Raw genomic sequence first — 17,228 nt, forward strand, 5'->3', positions numbered from 1 at the left:
AAGACTGTTTAGTGCGGGCAGGGCACACCTGAAAAGCTGCCTGCGCCCAATCCCCTCACTTTACGGACAAGAAATGGAGGTTGAGTCACTTTCCAAGGTCCCAGAGCTGGCCAGCAGCAGGCAGCAGAGCCAGGACATGCCAGTCGAGTAACCACAACCTCCAGGACCGAAGTCAGAAAAGTCACCACGGAAGCCAAGTCACATAACAGAAAACATGGGAATTCCCAAAATGTCAAGTTGACGTGTGTGTGCGTGTGTGTGCACGTGCTGAAAAATAGCCTGGGTTGGGCCCCTGGCTGGCTAAGTCGGTAAAGCATGCAACTCTGAATCCCAGGATCGTGAGTTTGAGCCCCACACTGGGCATGGAGCCCACTTAAAAAAAAAAAAAATGCCCTGGGTAAACCCAGAAGAAGAAGGAATACAAGTCATGGAGCAGCATTGTTTCTGTTGCTAAAATAAAAGGAAAATGAAGTATCATCGGCTAACGTAAAAGAAAACAGTCTCTCGAGAGGGAAGAAGGAAGTGTAAGAAGACGTGCTTCTCAATGTGAAAAATGTATCAGAAAGACAACCAACTGTGTGGAATACTTACATGCCTGTATTGTAAGACCTGCCTCTAGATTTTAAGCCAATTCTGACCTTTTCGAACACGTTATATGCAGGTCTGTTTATGCCAGAATTGCCTGTAGGAATGAATGATCTCCAACATTCCCCAGACATTTCCAATGGATTTGCACTGTCTGGTTCCCTTTTTTAATCCCCAGGTAACTTTAGTTCTATGGATGTACAATGTCACTTGGGGGTTAAAGAGCTTAAACTTTGCCCAACTACAATAAAATACTCTCAACTTAGTACTCTGCCCTAAAATGATGAAAGCCAGCACATCTCCAAATCATAAAAGCAGACTTTACCTTTCTAATGCTTCGTTCTGAGATGACAACATAACGGGACCTATGTGTTAACAAAAACCTAAGGTTAAATTCCTTGGCAAAGATCTCCAAGAATTACATATATTACTACTTAAGGAAGTATTCTGTCCTCGAACGTACAACGCAAAAGGACACATAGGAAAGTAATATAGCAAAATGTTAACAATTACAGAATTCAAGCGGTGGTAATATTCACTGTACAATTCTTTCAACTTTCTCTATGTTTGCAAATTCTCCTAATAAAAAGTTGGGGGGAAATGACAGATGGACACACACAAAGTCAAATTCACACAAACAGAAAAGTGGCTGCCGGGGGGGTGGGGGGGGGAGGGGGGGGGAGGAGGAGGGGTTGGTAAAAACTGTTGTTACAGATGAGTAATCTCTGAGGGTCCAACGTGAAACACTATACTGTGTAACTGAAATTTGCTGATAGAGTAGAACTTAAATGTTCTCTCTCTGACACACACACAGGATAAACAGTGAAGTGACAGGTGTTCTTTTTTTCTTAATTTTTTTTTTTTTTTGTGGTTTTATTTATTCTTCGAGAGGGCGAAAGCAAGGAGGGGAGGGGCAGAGAGAAAAGGAGACAGAAACCCAAGCAGGCTCTGTGCTGTCAGGGTGGAGCCCCACGTGGGGCTCTGACTCACAAGCCGTGAGACTGAGTCAGATGTTCAACCGACTGAGCCACCCAGGGCTCCCTTTTTTTTGAGAGAGAGAGAGAGAGAGAGAGAAAGCGGGGAAGGGGCAGCATACGGTCTTCGTTAACTGGACGGGGACATTCCTTTCCCTAGTGCACGCATACATCACACCAAATCACCACAATGTACACTAACTATCCTTCCATTTTATATGTCAACTACACCTCCAAAAGGTGACATTTTTAAAACTATCACATCTTTGGGGCGCCTGGGTGGTTCAGGTGGTTAAGTGTCCGACTTCGGCTCAGGTCATGATCTCGCGGTTCGTGGGTTTGAGCCCCGTGTCGGGCTCTGTGCTGACAGATCAGTCTGGAGCCTGCTCTGGATTCTGTGTCTCCCTCTCTCTCTGCCCCTCCCCTGCTTGCGCTCTCTCTCAAAAATAAACATTTTTTTAATTTAAAAAAAAAACGTACTCTTTATTAAGTGGAAATAAAGAGCAAAATCAAATTTTAACTTTTTTTAGAGTAAACTAGAGGTGCCCACAAAACCAACCGTCAATTTTAAGCTAATTCAAAATGCAATACTAGCATGCTATGTATTGCTTTAAAGCCACAGCAAACCTAAAGTTCATAATACAAGCTTTTTCTAAGTGGTTCAAAGGTACCAAATACGCAAGACACATTTTAATGCAGTCAACTCTCATGAAAATAAGGAATAAATATTTATAAAGTCCAAGTGGTACCTTACATTACATAATAAGCAAGTCTCAAGAATTTAACCAAATGACCAGTTAATTACTTTTGGGAGATGTGAGCAAATGTGAAATAACCGAAAAACTAAGATTTAAAACAAATTCTTAATAAATTTTTCCTTTACATGGACTTTTTTCTATAAGTCATTATATCCAAGTTAAATACACTTTGATAACTGACAATTATTGATAATGTATAAACCCCTAAAGTTTAAAATTAAATGGAATGCTTTATAGTAAGAGGCATGATTTTTATATAAACGATAAAAATCTGTACAAAAAAATGCTACCAGGGTGCCTGGGTAGCTCTGTAGTTAAGCGTCTGACTTCAGCTCAGGTCATGATTTCATGGTTCGTGGGTTCAAGCCCCACATCGGGCTCTGAGCTAACAGCTCAGAGCCTGGAGCCTGCTTCAGTTCAGATTCTGTGTCTCTTTCTCTCTCTGCCCCTCCCCACCCTGTGTTTTCTCTCCATGCCCCCCGCCCCCGCCTCAAAAATAAATAAATAAACATTTTTTAAAAATCATGCTACCAAAAATAAAACCATACTCATTCATGAGCTTCCGCTAAGGTAACCTAAGAATTTTCAGTAGGAATAAACCATTTAGAAAACCCACTTACAAATACTACACACTAGACACATCTGTTTATAACATTTTTGGAGGGTTCTATTGGAACATTTAAGAAAGTGTAAGGAATCTGTCCAGAATTCGATGTAGTCAATTAAAAAGTGCTCTATTCAGCCTCCCACACCATGGGCACAGTACTTCCTTTTTATGGACTAAAGTGAAATCGTTCACGCTGAAAGGTTCCTAATCAGTTTAATTCAGAGAGTAATTGGATCTGAGTTTTCTAAGAGACCACAGAGGTCATCCAGCAGGTCCTATCTTCCTTCTAATTTGAGAACCTCCTACGGTATCCTGACAGATGGGCCACCCTCTTCCACCCAAATACACCGAGTGATGGCAAGTCCCAGCTCCATTAGGGAGCACATTCCATTGTTAAAACACCAACTGATAGATGACAACTCCTTCCAGGGACTTGAAACCACTCATCCTCAAAATTCCACTAATTAAGTTAGTCTTTCTGTCCTTATCAACAGACACCCTACGCCGCTCTCCCTCCCAACCGCTCTTACAAACAATAGATGTCCAATGTCATGGCTCTTCCCCTGTTCTCTCTCTCTCTTTTAGTTTATCTGCACAATGTTGCCAGAAGCACCCTTGTAAAATAGAATGGACGAACAAAACCAGATTGTGTCTTTCACTAAAAATCAAATCCACACACACAGAAGAGAGTCCTAGGATTTCAGTCTGTGCCTCAGTGGGCTACGAGGGCAGTGCCCTTGGTAACCACGCCCCCCCCTCCCCAGAGTCAACGAGGTTACAGGCCCTCATCTGTTTGGTGCCACAAAGTCTGGGAAGCGTTGGGGGAGGGACCCACTAGGGAAGGCAGAATGGAACCTCGTTCCACAGCCCACACACATGTGCAAATTACACACTGCTCCCATTTCACCCAACCAGGAGTCCTGACAACTGATCGTGGGGAAGACGAGCAAGTTTGCTGCTGAAAAAAGACAAAATGGCCTAAAATAGAAGCCAAAGAGTTCTGTTTGAACACAGAGGGGAAATCCTACTGCCCCGCTCAGGAATCACACACACACCTTCAGTGCCATTTAAAATGCATGCAATGACGGAGGCCAGAGGGCTATACTCCTAAGAAACAGAAGCCGTCTGTTTGCAAATTAGGTTTCTACGAGTATTCTTCAGCGCACACACAAAACATATTCTGTTCTACCTTTCTGGAAACATGAGACTCTACAGAAACGTCTTTAGGTTTTCCACCACTAATACAGAAGGAGATAGAACTTTTCCAGCTTTCTCCTAATTCTACTAGAAGAAAAACAACTTAAGTAAATGAAAACTGGTAACTGGCACGCGGTATCGGGGAGACTGCACGGCAGGGTCACTACCGTAGCAAACGGGCCCACGCGTGCCCCTCCAACCGGGCCAGCAGCCACCTCCCCAGCTGTCCATTGCCACCTGGGATGCACATCGTCGTGCTGCCCGGTGAAACCGCGTTTTAAAGGAACACTGAACATGTTGCTTTTAGCTAAAATTTTCGCTTTCTCCAGGTAGGCAACTGGGGCACCTGGTGGCTCAGTCAGTGGAGCGTTTGGCTCTTGATTTCAGTTTAGGTCGTGATCTTGCAGTTTGTGAAATCGAGCCCAGCATCGAGGCTCTGCTCTGACACCACGGAGGTTGCCTGGGATTCTCCCTCCCTCTCTCTGCCCCTCCCCTGCTCTCTCTCTCTCTCTCTCTCTCTCCCAAAATTAATAGGTAAACATTTAAAATAATAGTAATAAAAAATAAAGGTAGGCAACTAACCTAAATATCCTTAAGACCCTTGTCAGGGACGCATTTTGCAGGCCCAACAAAGCTCACCCACAGCCCAGAAGCAGCCAGAAGCCCACCAGTTTGCAACCTCTGATTCAAATGATAAACACAAACAGGAAGATTTTAAATCCTGAAAGATGTTTTAAAAGAAAGCAATCAGCAGTCCCAACTCTCTGACCTCAGAGAGCTAAATCCTGGGTCTCCAGGGACGTATGGCTCCATACAACCAACCGGCCCAGATGACCAGATGTACACGCAGGATTCTGGACGGGGCCATTTATACCGAAGAGGAGTTGGAACGGGACATACAGGCCACGGCAGCCCCCTTCCTGGGGAGCGAGGAATCCTTTCTCCAGGAATCTTGATCTACAGTCCAGCAGCCTCTGGACCCATATCTGCCCTGGGAAGTTCACTACTGTACAGGCTGCCCGCCCGTTTTCCCCCAGCTCCTAAGTTTTCTTCTATTCACTGGCCCTAGTGTCTCACTGCCCCTGCTCGCTGCACACATGGCTCACTCTCAAGGGCAATATTATGCTCCCCACTAAACAATATTTTCAGGACGCCTGGGTCAGTCGGTTGAGCAGCCAACTTTGGCTCAAGTCATGATCTCACGGTTCATGGATTCAAGCCCTGCATCAGTCTCTGTGCTGACAGAACCTGGTTTGGATTCTGTGTCTCTCTCTCTCTCTGCCCCTCCCTCGCTCACGCTCTGTCTCTGTTTCCCTCTCTCCCAAAAATTAATAAACATTAAAAAATTAAAAAAATGAAAATAAAAAATAAACTTAATATTTTCTATGCTAAATATTCTGTTCCCTTCATCATCATGAATAGGACACTGTTTGTTTGCTGTTTGTTTGTTTTTTTTTAAGTTTATTGATTTATTTTGAGAGAGAGAGCATGCAAGCAGGAGAGAGGAGAGAGAATCCCAAGCAGACTCTGTGCTGTGAGTGCAGAGCCCGATGCCGGGATCCAGGTCATAAACCACAAGATCATGACCTAAGCTGAAATCGAGTCAGATGCTTAACCGACTGAGCCACCCAGGTGCCCAGGACACAATTTCTAAACACTCCTGGTGCACCTGGGTGGCTCAGTCGGTTAAGCATCCAACTCTTGGTTTGGGCCACGCATTGGGCTCTGCAATGACAATGTGGAGCCTACTTGGGATTCTCTCTCTCCCCATCTCTCTGCTGCTCCTTTGTTCACATACACACACACTCTCTCTCTCTAAATTAATTAATTAATTAATTTAAAAAATAAATAAATAGGGGTGTCTGGATGGCACCGGCTCAGGTCATGATCTCGTGGCTTGTGGGTTCGAGCCCCACATCGGGCTCTGTGCTGACAGCTCAGAGCCTGGAGCCTGCTTTGGATTCTATGTCTGCCTCTTTCTCTGCCCCTCCCCACGCCCACACTCTGTCTCTGTCTCTGTCTCTCTCTCTCTCTCAAAAATAAATAAACATTAAATTTTTTTCTAAATAAACAAAATACACACCCCTAACCATTCCTAACCATGATCACTGTTGTCCAGATAGTAACATCCTTCTCAGATCTAAGGTGTAAAAAGGAAGAAAGTAGGAAATGAAAAATCACGAAGCCCTGTGCCCGAATGTTACATGTATTTTCATATTTAATTCCCACAGCAATCTTTTTTGATTTGTATTATCAGCACTACTTTGCACATGGAGAAAGTGAAGTTAGGCACAGTCGAGTCATTTGCTGAGGGTCACGAAACAAGCACAACTAGAGAACTCAAACCAAGTCAGTCTGGCCCCAAAGAGACAACAATATTGCTAGCCATATGGAAAATGGCATATTTGTGATTTATCGCTATGATAACTAAAGTTATTAACAATTATAATTAAGCCTTTTCTTTCTGTTGACTCAGGGATGTCAACATGTGAAGCAAATGCTCAAAGTCCTGTCTCCACTTTAGGAGCAGAATCCAAATACATTATTTTCAAATCCAGTTGATGTACCTAATATATAAACTCCTGAGTATACACTAAATAGCAGACATTTTTTTTAAGTGTTTTACATTTTACTTATTTTTGGTAGAGAGAGACAGAGCACGAGTGGGGGAGGGGCAGAGAGAGAAGGAGACACAGAATCCGAAGCAGGGTCCAGGCTCCGAGCTGTCAGCACAGAGCCCGACGTGCGGCTCGAACTCATGGACGGCGAGATCGTGACCTGAGCTGAAGTCTGACGCTTAACTGACTGAGCCACTCAGCCACCCCTAAAACAGCAGGAATCTATATAACACATATATCAACGTCCTTAATCACAATCACATGAGGAAAATGCTCTTATTACCCCCATTTTACAGAAGAAGAAACTGAGGCACCAAACTTAAATAACCTGCCCAAGGTCACGGAGCCAGCAAATGTGAGAGACAGGATTCAAAAAACTCAACAGGCAAACTGTCTCCAAAAAAAAAAAAAAAATCTAAACCTTAGGCTTTTCAAGTAGGTGTATTTCAGTCCTGGCAACTGCACTTCAGTAAAGCATAAATGAAACAGTCTCAAAGGCTAATCAGATATTCCTTTTAAATATTCTAACGTAGGAGCACCGAGGTGGTTCAGTTGATTATGTGTCCGACTCTTGATTTTGGCTCAGGTCATGATCTCACAGTTTATGAGTTCAAGCCCTGCATCAGGCTCTGCGCTAACAGCATGGAGCCTGCTTGGGATTCTCTCTCTCCCTCTCTCTGCCTCTCTCCTCCCCCAGATAAGTAGGTAAGTAAGTAAATAAACACATACATACATACATAAATATTCTAATATAGAAAATATAAAGGTTAGTTAACACAAAAGTTACCAAACATCATCTAAATTCCTAACTTTAAAGCACCAGTTTTTGAAATTCACTTATTTTGAGAGAGTGTACACAAGCTGGAGAGGGACAAAGAGAGGGGGAGAGAGAACCCCAAGCAGGTTCCTCACTGCCAGCACAGAGCCCAACGCGGGGCTCGATCCCACAGACCGCGAGATCAAGACCTGAGCAGAAATCAAGAGTTGGACACTTAACCAATTGAGCCACCCAGATGCCCCTAAATTCCTAACTTTAATAAGTGCTCTAATTGCAAATAAACTCAAAACACTACAAAACTTCCTTTTTATGCAGAAGATAATGTTAAACTTGGCAATTCTGTGAGAGAATAATTCACATTTAAAAACAGCTCCTGGGGCGCCTACGTGGCTCAGCTGCTTAAGCATCTGACTCTGGATTTCGGTTGTGAGTTCGAGCCCCGCATCGGGCTCCATGCTGACAGCAGAGAGTCTGCTTGGGATTCCCTCTCTCTCTTCCCCTTCCCTGCTCACACGTGCACACATACACTCTCTGCCTTAAAATAAACCTTAAAATAAAAATAGCTACCAAGTAGACAAAGTGGATCTTCAAAATCTCCTCCAGTGCCAACAACTTTCTCATCGTATGACACTGAGTGACTTACACAGTGAGCCGCGCTTCACGGCTGAGCTCATCATATAATTCAGGCAGAAAGCGTCTGTTGTTCACTAGACACGGTCTGAGCCGTGGAGCTACATGGCGAGCAAGACCGACAAGGGTTCTGACCTCATGGAGCTCCTGCTCCGGTGACAAGAAGGCTCAACAGCAAGCAGGTAAATACACGAGACAGAAAACTATCACGCACGACAAGCACTTTGCAGGGAAATAAAATAGGTGGCCACTTCAGACTGGGTGGACAGAGACGATCTCTCAGAGGCAACACCTTGAGTTGAGATCCAAACGGTGTGAAGCGGCACCGGAAGGATGGGACCAGCTGCCTCTGACAGAGCTGGTGCTCGCGTCTGTGAATTTCAGCCAAGTTAAGCATGAACTGTAGACCCTGCCAGCGTGTCCGGGGAAGGACCGGCAACCACTCCAAACACTGCTCTGGGAACTGTTCAGTTTTCTGCTTTATTTATTTATTTATTTTTTTGTTTTGTTTTGTTTTGTTTTTCAACGTTTTTAATTTATTTTTGGGACAGAGAGAGACAGAGCATGAACGGGGGAGGGGCAGAGAGAGAGGGAGACACAGAATCGGAAACAGGCTCCAGGCTCCGAGCCATCAGCCCAGAGCCTGACGCGGGGCTCGAACTCACGGACCGCGAGATCGTGACCTGGCTGAAGTCGGACGCTTAACCGACTGCGCCACCCAGGCGCCCCCAGTTTTCTGCTTTAGTACTTATGCTGAAACACCAAGACATCGACTAGTAAAACACCCCAGGCAGAATGGAAGAGCCTTAGCACAACGGGAACCTCCCCTCCCCTCAGTGGCTTCATGTCCAACTTTCCTGAGCTCACCTGATCTTACGACTCCAGCTATGAATTATATACTCCAGATCTGTTCTTCAGCAGGCTAGCCTGTTTCATTGGGAGTTCAAGTGGGTGCTGTATCTATCTGATACGTAAAGAGACGGAACTGAACACCTGCCAGGCTGCAACTTTGCCACCTAAGTTCCCAGAGAAGATGGGGATACGGAATCCCAGAGAGAGACAGGATCATCCAGTGCATCAAATTAAAGTGTGTTTATAATAAGCCGCTCAGACTGAATGCACCACTGCCCACAGGAAATCCAATTTCCAACCGGAACGTGAGGAATCCACTTTGGCTCTCCCCACCCAGGTCCACACACAAAGAGCACTAAACAGAGCTCCACGGGAAACAGACCCACAACTGACATACATGAACACCTTCGAGGTGCACAAGTGCCTTGAACTTACCACTGGAAGGAGGGTGAACGACACTTAGTGTTAATCATTCATTCATCCAGAATGAGCTGGCTGAAGAGGTTCCTTTGTAATTCAAGCACAGAGCCCTGGCAAGGGAAACAAAAAGAGGTGATTAGAAACAATTTATTATAATTTGTAATTGGGCTTGATATAAAAAGGGAGCAACTAGGAAAAAAAAACCCAAAAACAACTCAAAAGTGAAGTGGTTAACGATAAAGCAGATAGGAGGGTAGGGGCGCCTGGGTGGCTCAGTCGGTTGAGCGTCCGACTTCAGCTCAGGTCACGATCTCACGGTCTGTGAGTTCGAGCCCCGCGTCGGGCTCTGGGCTGATGGCTCAGAGCCTGGAGCCTGCTTCCGATTCTGTGTCTCCCTCTCTCTCTGCCCCTCCCCCGTTCACGTTCTGTCTCTCTCTGTCTCAAAAATAAATAAATGTTAAAAAAAAAAAAAAAAAAAAGGAGGGTCTTCCCACAACCTGATTGGAGAAGCAGATTTGCTAGAACTCCACATGGCCAAGCCATTTTAGAGATAGATAGATGGAGAGAGGGGAGAAAGAGCAGACAGAAGAAGAAAAATAGACAGATGGACAGACAGATGTATGACCAAATAGCCAGATAAAGCCTACTGTGATCAAACCACAACTCCAGGGCCGGGGGCAGAGTAGTAAAAGAGAAAGGTCTCTGCTCTCACTGATCTTTATTCAAGTAGAAGAAAACATCCAAAACAAATGAACAAACACGAAATATATCTAGAGTGATATATACAATGCAGACATCTAAACAGGATGAAGTAGCTAATTTAAATTGGAAGGTCAGGAAATGGCTCTCTGAGAAGGCAACTAGGCTGCAATCTCAGTGCTATTTCAAGGTGAGGGAAACAGTCTGCCAGGCAGAGGGACCAGTCAAGACCTTAACAAGAACCAACGTGTCAGAGACAGTCATCACGGACTGTGGGGCAGAATCCAAATGCAAGTGGGTTGAATCAAAGAATGAGAGTTGAGTTACTTATGAAGCAGGTGGCTTCTGGGTCCTCTCTTACTGTGGAGAATACTACCTTCTTCTGTTGTTTGATGCGCTGCCCAATGATATATTAAAATTCATGGCCCTATTAGTCAACATACCAGAAAGTACTTCTCTTTTCTTTCATTTTTTTAAAATGTTAAACGGATTGCTTTCAGAGAGTGAGACTTGTCTTCTTACAAGATATTTCACCTCGGCTATGGTCGTAAAATACTACATTATGCTCATAATTGTGTACTGTGAGTTACAGCCTTCATAAAGAATGCAGGCTTTGGAGCCAAAAGATTGGGGTTCACCCCCCACGCCCAGCTTCCCCATTACCACCTGAGCAAGCCTAGCCTGGTTATTTCAATTGCCTGAGCCTCTGGTTTCTTCAACTATAAAGTGGAAATATTATCTGCTTTGCAGGGTTATTCTAAGTATTGAATGGGATCATGCACATAAAATACTCAATTAAGGGGCTGAAACATGAAATGCTCAGTCGAAGTGACAATAAAGAACTTCCACTGTAAACAGTTGCTACTGGGAATGGTGCAATTATCACAATGATTCAAGCTATAGAAACACACCTCTATGACTGGACACAGGAGAGAGAACAATTTTCATTTATAGGTTCTTTGAATATCTTATGGGTGGACCTCTAAAAACCAGCCCAAACTCTTGCCCTTTACAGGTGAAAATTTAAAGCTAAGAGGTAGGCTGACGTGCCCAAACTGACCTAACTGGTTCAGAGAAAATTTATAGAAATCTGATATATTTGGTCAAGAATGCCTGCCTCGTAAGGTAAATCCTATATAAGCATAACTTTTTTCATTTTCATTTAAGTAATCTCCACGCTCATCATGGGGCTCAAAGTCATGTGATCAGCAGTCACATGCTCTACCGACAGAGCCAGCCAAGCATCCCAAATTCTTAATTCACTGTGGAATTAACCCAGTATGGACAAGAAAATATCTTTAAATGGTAAGAACGGAAAATTGAACAAGCTGCAGTGGACTCCATCTAAATAGATTAGACTGACAATTTTTTAAAGCCAAGAACTGTCATATTTTACTGTCATATTTTACTAGATGGTTATTTACTAACCAAGAAACTATAAAACATAATATCTGTCACATTTACATTTTCCCAATGATAATAAGATATTGAGCCTCCAGCACCGATTATGCAAGGAAGCTTTCCATACATTTATTCTGAATACTTTGTCATTTCATGAGTGTGGGTTTTTATTCCCCACGCCTTTGCACTTACTGTGCCCTGTTAGGAATGCTTTCCTGGAAAACTCCTAATTATCCCTCAAGACCCTAAGTGTCTCCTCTTCTGTGAAGCCTTCCCCAACCTTCTACCTTCCTCCCCGAGACATGAGACACTATCACTCCCTCATTTACCTCGCCACTCCATCTAATTGAGGCAACGGCACTGCAGTGATCTTTCACTCGTCTGCCTCCTTTACCAGATTTTGATTGCTTTCAAAGGGAAAGGTTCATCTTTCCTGATGTCTAGCATAGTGCCTTACACATGGGTGCCCGAGAGACATATGACCGATGGGTCGATGGATGCATCACACTGTTAATACAACACGATTTAATTTTTAAACCAGCCTGCATTTCCGTCACATCACCATGACCTAAATTACATACAAAAGGGTGAGTAGCAGCTTAACCACTCTGATAGTGAATGTCATGTGTCAGCCTGGCTGGGTCATCGTGCACAGTCCTGTGGTCAAACACCAGTCTAGACATTGCCATAAAAGTACTGTTTTAGACGTGATTAGCACGAAATCAGTAGACTCTCAGTAAAGCAGATTACCCTCCTTAATGCGGTGGGCCTCATCCTATCAGCTGATGGTCTATCGAGCAAAGCCTGAAGTTTCCTCCAGAAGCAATTCTGCCTCCGGACTGCAACAGAGAAACCCTCCTGCAACCCATTTTCAACAAGTGGATGTTTTGTGAATAGTGTAGATGGGTTCGGGTGCCTGGCTGGTGTAGTCAGAAGAGCAGGTGACTCCACCTTGAGGTTGTGAGTTTGAGCCCCAGAGTGAGTACAGAGATGACTTAAATAAAAACTTAAAAAAAAAATAGCATAGATGGTTTTTAGCTGCTAACTTTAGATGCCACGTTTAGGATGCCACGTTTAGGATGGGGCAGGTACTGCGACAGCTCATGACTGCAGGTCTAACAGGGCCCTTTGTGTATTTAAGTCTACGAGATTCAAGGCAGTGCTAGGTAACCTACGTCTACAATAAAACTCTAGCATTTTCGGTTATACAAAGAGTGTGTTGTATCTGTAACAGCGCACAGGTACCACGTGTGGACAGAGTCATCAATCAACAGATTTCACCCATGCTCTTTTTGGCATGAACCCCAGCCAGTCCTGGAGCCCCCGAGCCGCCCGCCTGCTTGCCGCCCTGACATCATCTTAATTCAACGCGAGTAGGTTTTGCGTTCTTCTCCCTTGAGTTGTGTGAGGAAAAGCCGTTCGGGTTTCCAGTGCTGCAGATTCTCCCCCCACACCTTCCCTAAGAGCTGAAAGTAACTGGACCCTTGGCCACATCCTCGTTAAAAATAAAGGAAGCCCACACCTGAAGAATGTTACCACGTTAACCAACCTACGAACTTACAGTCAAGCCCTGGGCTGAGTCACAGTGCCCGGTGTTCACAAAACTTGCGCTGCTTCAACCAGAAACTGCTAAAGAAGACAAAGTTACCACCGCTTAACCTGTGCCCTTAAAATGGGCTCCCCTCTCCAACGACGTAAAAACAACGCAGCTGTCACTGAGAAATTTCTAAAATCCACCCCTTCGTCAAACGAAATCCCCTCTGAAACCACCATCTCCCCGAACAAAACAAAACCAAAAAAAAAAAAAAAATGTTTTAACATCTCTGGGTTTAGCCTTGCTATCGGCTAGGCGGCTTATCAATTCAGAGACCCAATGTCTGCGGTAAAACAGGACAGTGGGAAGGTTTCCAGGAGAGAAAAAGGGGCTGGGAACAAGATGTGCAAGTCTATTAACCCGCCACAGGAGCCAGGTCTGTGCCATCTGCCTGCCCCACCCCCCCCCCAGCCCCGGACCTCCGCTCACAGGTAGACAGACTGTTGTCCCAGTCTCTCCGCCCACAGAGACTTCAGAGACATGACGAACAAACCACTGTGTGGCTCTCACTCCGGGGCAGTAGGTGAGACCGGACGTCGTAAGCCTTCATTCCATGACAACTCCCCCCACCTCCCGGCCACGCTGACATTAGCACACTGTTCCTGCACAAAGAACTAATGGAATCAGATGCTGCTCTTAACAGAAAGAGACAGGACAGTCGCCCAGCAGACTAGAGAATGTTCGAGAATCCATCATTTCTGACAAAGGGAGGACTAATTAAAATGAAAAAAGAAGTTTCGGGCTATCCTCCCCAAATGACAGACTTCTGCACACATGCAGAGTACGTTTACTGCTTATTATGAACCAAGTTACGAAAAGGTCCTGGTTATTTATAAAACGGCTCATGTGAAACACCAAAAAAAAAAAACAAAAACAAAAACAAAAACATCAATGGACAGCTGGAAGGACAGGATGTGCCCACTTGGGCCACTGTATCTCCTAGACTGGTTTCTGTTTAGAATAATCCTTCCCGAGGATTCCCAAAAAGCTTATGTGTCCGGGGAAAAAAATTAAGGATGCAAAAGTTGACTCGAGTGCCTGACATGCAGGGCATTTATTAAGTTGGTTATTTCAGTTCAAGGAGTATTTGTTGATCATCTACTGTGTTCCAGGAACTGTGCTAAGCGTTGGGAATATGATGTTGACTGGGAGCCTCACATTCTTGAACAGCCTATGACCAAGTAAGTCAGAAGCCACAAAACACTGTGGGGACAGCATGGTCCAGAGGGGTAAGGTAGTGGGGAAGCACACAGGAGTGGTCCTGTGTCCAGCCTTCAAGACAGATCCAAATCCGGGGCGCCTGGGTGGCTCAGTCGGTTAAGCGTCTGACTTTGGCTCAGGTCACGATCTCAGAGTTTGTAGGTTCAAACCCCGCGTCGGGCTCTGTGCCGACAGCTGGGAGCCTGGAACCTGGAGCCTGCTTCGGATTCTGCATCTCCCTCTCTGCCGCTCCCCTGCTAATGCTCTGTCTCTCTCAAGAAATAAACATTTAAAAAAAGACAGATCCAAATTCAGTAATATATGCCCACATCATAAAAATTACCTATATTCAGTGTCCCTGGTGCGGCGACATGGGATCTTTCTCCACTAGGATTCCACAGATGTTTTAAAACATGTGTACGTATTCTTTGACGCTCCCACTACAGAGCGGGGTGGGGCGACCAGTCTAAGCCCCCTCCCCTTGAATCCACTTCAACCTACTAAGAATACAGCAGAGTTGACACTACGGGATTTCCAAGGCCAGGTCTGAAGAGGCCATCAATTTCCATCTGGTTTTCCTGGAGCCCTTGACCTGAAGCCCTGGCGGAGCATGTATCTGGCATCGTATTTGGGTTCCTTGATCCCTGTATTTACCTGACGCTTATCACCATATTTTCCGACACATGCAAAGTCACTGAGGATCCTATTCCGACCCTTTGCCAAGACAAAAGACAATGATTTCAGTGTTGGTGTCTTAAATAACCACTGAGTGACTATGAGGGAAAATGAGTGAAGGAAGAAGGAAGGAATGAGCAAACGGCAGTGTAAGTGATTTCGACATTCAGTGGCAGGTGATTCAAGAATGCTTGGGTTTAAACAACCCGTGCAAAGATTTGTTCCCACATGCTCTAATACTACAGACTGCCACACAGGCTCCTGTAGACATTTAGGTCCCACTGCAGATGACCAAAATATTTCATCTTCCTGGGGCGCCTGGGTGTCCCAGTCAGCTAAGCCTCTGACCCTTGATTTCAGCTCAGGTCATGATCTCATGGTTCCTGAGTTGGAGCCTCCCGGGGGGGCTCCCCACTGACAAAGCTGAGGCTGCTTGGGATATGCTATCTCTCTCTCTCAAAATAAATAAATTAAATAAATAAAACATTTCATCCGCCTAAACTTCCCAAAGATGCCCAGATACAGAGCACAAGCTAGTGTCTCAACGGACAAAGAAACATCTTCTTACGGGCCCCCTCCCTGTAGACCTCCAGGAAACAATGAGTTCAAAATCACGAGCTCGGCCGAGAAAGTCTGTGCTGTAGAACCCACCAACAGAGCATCAGCTCTGCCCCAAGCAAGGCTCATTCCAAGACTGCTTTAACTGTTACATCTCACAGATTCGTCCCAAGGCTGGGGGTGTTGGTCAGGGCATGAAACACTACTTCAGATGCTATTTTTATAGCAACATAACACACAGCATTTAATGTCACCAGCCACACTTGACACTTGAAGAGGCCATGTTGTTTTCACCTAAGCTTCTGTCCAAAGTCAAACACTTTGGAAAGCGAACGCCTGTGGCTACGCACCTTGCCCTCAAAGTGGGTACTTTTACTTCTGAAATTAAAGAACGTGTAGGTTTTGTAGCAGGTTCTCCTTGAGACGCCCTTCCCAGACGTGCTAATGTCCTCCCACTGACAGACAACGCAAGTGGGATAAAAAGGTAGCAGCCCCCAGAGAAGCAAGGCTCTTGTGGGCCCTGTGGCAATGGTATGGAAACCAGAGATACGGTTGGGAACAATGGTAACAAATACAAACCTGACGGCCACAGCACAGATCATGGTGTCTTTCTGGAAGGTGAGAGAAACGCTTGGCAGGGCACCGTTTTGGTTCTGGATTCATCAGCTACTTGCACAGAAAGGAGCCTATGTTGGCATGCCGGTGGGCCAAGAGCTATCGCTGCTTCATCCTAGGTTATGGGGCAAATCAAAACGACCCAAGGAGCAAACCGACACCAGGAACTTTTTAAACAAAGCAAATCCTAGAATCCATAGAAACTCAACCTCCAGGTTCACGCCAGACACATCTGAAACCTCCAGCTGTGTACTGACTGACATAGTCCATTTTACATTTAGGAACATTTAGGTCCCTATTGACAGCAAGGTGCTGTCCCGGGCACTGTGAATGCATGATGTGCGAACGAATCGGGCACAGCACCACTTATCAAAGGGCCTAGGGCTAGTAGAAGAAAAGACAATAAAGACATTATAAAGTATATAAAGACGCAAGACAAACCGGCCATCTGGGAGGAGAGAAGACGGTGCTGTGAAAAAGAATGCCGCAACCTTCCCCTGGTTTTCAAAACACAAACAAAACAAAAAAAACAAAAAAAAATCCATTAAATCCACCCAAAGCAGACATTTTCAGCAGCAAAGCCACCAACATCATCAACCCCCCAACCGGAGGGGGATGCAGTTTGGATACAGCTTAAAAGGAGAAGAAAACAAAACACAACTACAAGAGAACATCAACCTCTACAATGAAACAAACCACAGAACTTTTTAAAAAGGATTGGAGGATGCCGGGAAACTATTTCCAGAGATAAAAGGTGGATTCTACAGCCGCAGACAAGAGCAGGTTGGGATCAAGAAAGATGGCCCGGGGTGACTCCCTCCAGAACCGGGCTGGGAGTTTGGACGAGGACAACGCAAGGCCAGGCCGGGCAGAACAGGGCAGCCTTGCTGGTGGACCTGGCCTTGAGGAATCGTCCGACACATACGTGAGGAAGCAGGGAGGCCCTGCATTCTCATGAGAAGAGGAAGACAGCACAGATGAAGGAGAGACCAGGACCTGAGGCCCGGACGGCATGGACAAGCATCGAGTCGAGCGTGATACAGTGCAGGGGGAAGTGAGTGAGTACA

At 45.2% G+C, this 17,228-nt stretch overlaps 1 protein-coding gene across 5 annotated transcripts in view; it reads right to left on the bottom strand.

Moving 5' to 3' along the window:
• The window catches only part of TIAM2 (TIAM Rac1 associated GEF 2), a 265,433-nt gene that overhangs the window by 126,480 nt on the left and 121,725 nt on the right, over positions 1-17,228 (bottom strand). For all 5 annotated transcript variants that reach the window (XM_053904338.1, XM_053904340.1, XM_053904337.1 and 2 more), the window contains exon 2: positions 9,435-9,529. The gene's annotated coding sequence lies outside the window, so the exon portion shown is untranslated. The remainder of the gene's footprint in view (positions 1-9,434; positions 9,530-17,228) is intronic.

The sequence above is a fragment of the Panthera pardus genome, unplaced genomic scaffold, assembly GCF_024362965.1.
Source record: "Panthera pardus isolate Hobbes unplaced genomic scaffold, ASM2436296v1 HiC_scaffold_17, whole genome shotgun sequence".
NCBI lineage: Eukaryota > Metazoa > Chordata > Mammalia > Carnivora > Felidae > Panthera > Panthera pardus.